Source organism: Anneissia japonica, unplaced genomic scaffold, assembly GCF_011630105.1.
Source record: "Anneissia japonica isolate Jap-2015-1 unplaced genomic scaffold, ASM1163010v1 scaffold439_len473750_cov173, whole genome shotgun sequence".
Taxonomy (NCBI): Eukaryota; Metazoa; Echinodermata; class Crinoidea; order Comatulida; family Comatulidae; genus Anneissia; species Anneissia japonica.
This window is the reverse complement of record NW_022691745.1, coordinates 178,252-183,589: the sequence shown is the minus strand read 5'-3', so window position 1 is coordinate 183,589 and position 5,338 is coordinate 178,252. Positions and strand designations below refer to the sequence as shown.

Here is a 5,338-nt window from a genome sequence, read left to right as displayed (position 1 = left end):
TATATATATAGCTTAAACCAGGCCATGAAGACGAAAGTGCTCAAAACATACGATAGAGCAATATAAATATATAATATTCAAATCAAGTAGTGTGTTACATAATTAATAATCTATAAATAGTCCATTGAATGAATTAAATGTATGAGGGACTTTTGAAGCAATTAGCTGTTGAATACTTGCCCTTCTGGCATCCCATATTATAATTCATGTATTTTGTAATCTAAAATTCTCAGAATTGGTTGCTTAACATGCTTACTTATTCCTTAGGGTTTCAAACTTACCTCTTAGTCATTATTATCTAGTTGAGATTTCGAAGAAATACATTTTTTGATAATATCCCCACTACCAAATTTCACCAATTAAAAATGCATTTTCTGGAACCCCTACGGAGAAATGACGTTGACACCAATAACAACTTCATGACACAATTATCATAGCACGGCGGATTATATCAGTATACCTGTATGGTACATGATACAACTAATTATTGTTAAAGCTATGATACCTAAGCTTGTTCGACGAAACTGTCATTGTATTTATTTCTCATTACCGTTTCGTCGTCGTTATTATCTTCGTCGTTATCGTCGCCATTTTCGCAATGTTATCGTTGTCATTGTCGTCGTCAGAATCGTCGTCGTCATCATCTTTGTCGTTAACGTCGTAATTGCCGTCGGTATCGTCATTTCCATCTTCATTATCATTGCCTTCCTTGTCTTCCTTCTCGTTAGTTATCGTACCAATATTGTGAGGATAAAAATCATGCCCTTTTGTTTGTTATTATTATGACTATACAAGGACTATATAAAATGTGTACAAGTTATAATTATTTTAACTAAATATAAAGTGGTTTTTTTTCAGAAATATTCATTATTCTAAGGCAAGACTTTTTTATACCTTGTTTCACGAAGCGAACTTATTTTTTTAAAGATAGTCAGAGGTTAGCGGGAAAAATAATAATTAAATTTTGTTTTCTTATTTAGCAAATAGTTTTTCCAAAAACATCCAGACGAACGAGAAAATAAAATTAATAATAATAATAATAATAATAATAATAGGCCTAATAATAATAATAATAATAATAATAATAATAATAATAATAATAACGTCCCTGATGATATTGAAGAGTAATGGTTCGTTGTCAGGCAACCACGTTTTCCTAGATAATCGCCCTATCTTGTTCTTGCTAATGTTTATCTCCCTTCGAAATATGAACATATACCAGGCTATAATTGGGATAGGTGCCACTTGGAAAGGTAGAAATTCTCATATTTACATTAATAATTTTAGCTAGTTATAGTTATACTTTACTCATATCATTATATATTCAGAAGTTGGTCAAACCCACCTCTTCTGTGCTTGTTTTACCCATATATATATATATATATATATATATATATGTAGTTTATTGGATTTTGGCGGCCATTTTGAAAAAGCGCCCTCATGCGAAAGTTCTCATGTTACACCCTTTTTACCTCACATATTCTGATTTCCTATAAAAACAAAAACTTGTCTAGAAAAACCATTTGAGAATTTCTACCTCTCCAAGTGGCACCTATCTCAATTATAGCCTGGCCTAACATATATTCAGGTATACTTTATTCAAAACTAACTAACAAACTTGAATGATTTATATCAAAGCCCTCTAATCACTGCACCAATTGGACGCAGTGACCACAACGTGATAACTCTAACCCCTAAGGTTTTTAAAAGTAATAACTCTATAGTAGTCAGACCCATCAGACCAATACCAGAGTCTAAATTAATTCATCTGGGCAGATGGGCCAGGACAGAACATAAGATGCAGTCTGCTATCGATAAGTTTCTCCTTGCAAACATACTTGAATGCCATATTAACGATAAGCCCTGGATAAATGCTAGAACCAAGAAATTGATAAAGTTCAGACAGAGAGCATCCAAGGCTGGTAATGAGCCCCGTAGAAAAAAGCTGAGAAACCTAATTCTTTATGAAATTATGAAAGCCAAAGAAAAATTAAATGCCAGAAATGTCAGACCACTACGTCAGTCTGACCCTAGGAGGTGGCATGGAGAGGTCCGTATGGCTGCTAACATCACCAAGAAAGATCCAACTATAATTATATACCTAACATCAATCCTGATGAATTTGCAGCTGCTGCTAATGCTATCAACGTTCATTTACCCAGCTTCTCTCAACTACATGATCCTATCTGTATTGATGACCTTTCAGCATCTACTTCTATGCCACCTCCCCAGTTTGAACCCTGGGAAATATTTATTGATTTAAGAAGTATCAATATTAAGAAGGCTGGAGGACCTGATAATATTCCTCGCAAGATCTTACAAGAATGTGCTTCTGAGCTCAGTATTCCTATTACAGACATTATCAACACTTCACTGGCGCAGGCAAAAGTACCCGCACAGTGGACAAAGGGTAATGTCGTCCCAGTACCAAAACAATACCCGGCCGGCTACCATTGACACATTGCGCCCTGTCTCTTTAACTCCAACTCTAGAAAAAAATTGCTGAATGCAGAGTTGCAAAAATGGTCTCTGATAAAATAGCTAGTAGTTTAGATTCGACAATATGATAACCAGAAGGGTGTATCAACCACTAATTGTCTAATTAATATTTACCACAATGTCATGGGTGCCTTGGAGAGGCCGGCCAATACCAGCACGCTTGTGTTGACCGACTTCTCCAAGGCTTTCGATAATGGTGGATCACACCATTGCCTTTGACAAACTTTTGCAAATGAATGTCCCGCCTGAAATAGTTCATGATCAGTGGATTGTCAGTTTTATCTCCCAAAGGACTCAGAGTGTTATTTACAAGGGGGCTTTATCTGAATGGGTTACCCTCACAGGTGGTGTTCCCCAGGGAACTCTATTAGCAGTGTTAATTTTTTTTAATTTATGTCAATGACTCTTTACAGAATGTCGAGACTTTGGGAGCTGATGCATGGAAGTATGTTGATGACCAAACAATAGGTGAAACAACTAAATTTGGTCAAACTGGTAATTTGCAAGCAGTACTCGACACCCTTTACAGCTGGACCAAGGATAATAATCTTAAGCTTAACTTTTCCAAATACCAGGTGATTAGATTTAACTTTGGTCGTCGACCACTTCCAAATATCAGCCTCCACATATCAAATTAAACTCTTCCTGCTGTAAACTCAGTAAAGTTACTGAGGGTGGTTTTTGGTAATGACCTCAAGTGGTCAAATCATACTGACACTGTCATTGCCAAAGTCAATTGTAAACTTTATTTTGTGGTCATTGAGGAGAGCCGGTTTCAACTGTGATAAACTCCTGTCTATCTACATGAGTTATGTACGGCTTGTACTTGAGTACGCTGCACCTCTGTAGCACCCTGGCTTAACTAAACAACAAAGCATGACGATTGAGCGCATCCAAATTCGGATGTGTCGGTGCATTCAGGCCGATAAATTCACTTATTATGGTGATGCCATTTTGCAGTTATGAAATCTAATAGACTTCACAACTGGTTCCCAATTAATAATGCATGTCATACCATGACACTACGCACAAGTAAGCCATACAAAGAATATGAAAGCACTAAAACACGATATTTTATCAATAGCCCGTTAACATATAGGCCTAATATGACAAAAATCCTGAACTCACTTAGTAGTGAGACCCTGAGGTCGGTGGTCTCTTCAGTCTGAGCATTTGACACAGAGGCGCCTTGCCTGTAGATTGACAGAGCGGTTTTTTTTCTGTGTTTTTGTGTGTTATTTTTACAGTGTTTACGATTTAATATTGTATATTTTTTAAGTAAAAAATTGTATTATATTGACTTAAACTTAAATTGTTAATTTTGTCTTGTATTTCTTCTTATGTAACTCTTGTTAAAAAAAAAGAAGTAGCTCAGCGTAATTGGAATGGAAAAGAAAAAGAAAGGAATGGTAAGTATTCTAAAGAAAATGCACGACCGCAGGATTCTCTTTAAATAGTTAAATTAGTTAAGTGCTAATGTTTCTAATTAATATGTATTCACAACATAATATAATATAATATAATACAATATAATTTAATATAATACACTTTAAGAATATCATGAGATGTAATATGCCAACTAGATTTTCTAGTAAATGGCTGCCAATAACTGATTCAGTGGCTAAATTTACTACTATTATTATTATTATTATTATTATATTTGTAATGTTTTACTTCGTCTGTCTTTTTAATGTTTCTAATTTTAAGTTTCATATTTAATATTGCAATATTTTAACAATGATTGTAAATATTTAATTACCAATTTTATATTTTTGTAATTTTATATTCAGTCTTTCAATTCAGCGTATGCTGCAACAGACTAGTTTGTATGTGAGCTTCGTTTATACAATAAGATAACCAAATAGAAATAGATTTCAAGGTATAAAAAAAATAAAGAAAAGCTTCCATTTTTTTCTTAAATTTACATTCTATAGTGGCGGTGGTGGGCTAATTAGCCTAAAATAAAATTGAATTGATATTCGAAATCATTAGTATCGTCTCGCCTAATACATACGTATGTTTCATAAGCAGTAGGTCTAACGTTTGTGCTACTAAACCTTTACCTATCAAAATATATTTAGTAGGTCTATAGGCTAAAACCTAAACTAACACATTTATCACACAACAATTATAATAGTTAGGCCCTATTGTCTTTGTTTCATAAATAAATCGGTTAATTAAAGCGATACCGAAATTGGATGAAATTATAGATTCATTAAAAAATGAATAATTCAATGTGAGAAATCTGTAATAACGAAATTAGGCAAAAAATAATGCATAATTACAATAAAACATGGAACGCAAAAAAATACGTCTTTATTCCTCTTTAGTTTTATTCCTATTAGTAAATCATAAACGTGGCTCTTTAGAGAGATAACCTCATAGAAAAACGTCAAAGACCGCCAACGATATGTGTAAATGTGATATGGACATGAAAAATATTAATAATAAATAAATTCAGATTTACAGAATTTCAACAAATATGCTAATATTATATTCAAAATTTATTTCAAAAATGGTATACGGTAGTTAACATACAATTCTGTTAAGTCTTGTTACTAATTAAGTCGCATTAATCAGGACATACGTACAATTAAGATAGATTTACCCATGCATGACACCTTATCGTTAGCAATTTGTTTAAGATACATAAGATCTTGAAGAATGCAACTTCAAAAACATGAAGTACCGCTAACCAAGAATGAGCCACTTTAAGCTAATGTGAGTTTTAAACAATGACTAATTTGCATTCATTATCTGAACAAAAATATACATAATTTAGATAAGATTAGAAATGCATCGATTTTACATTAGGACGTTAATATCTGGGTGACAATAG

At 33.3% G+C, this 5,338-nt stretch overlaps 1 protein-coding gene across 1 annotated transcript in view; it reads left to right on the top strand.

Annotated features, from left to right (window-relative positions):
- Positions 1-3,895: 3,895 nt before the first annotated feature.
- The window catches only part of LOC117100093 (matrilysin-like), a 14,644-nt gene continuing 13,201 nt past the window's right edge, over positions 3,896-5,338 (top strand). Inside the window, exon 1 of the mRNA XM_033239646.1 lies at positions 3,896-3,908. The gene's annotated coding sequence lies outside the window, so the exon portion shown is untranslated. The remainder of the gene's footprint in view (positions 3,909-5,338) is intronic.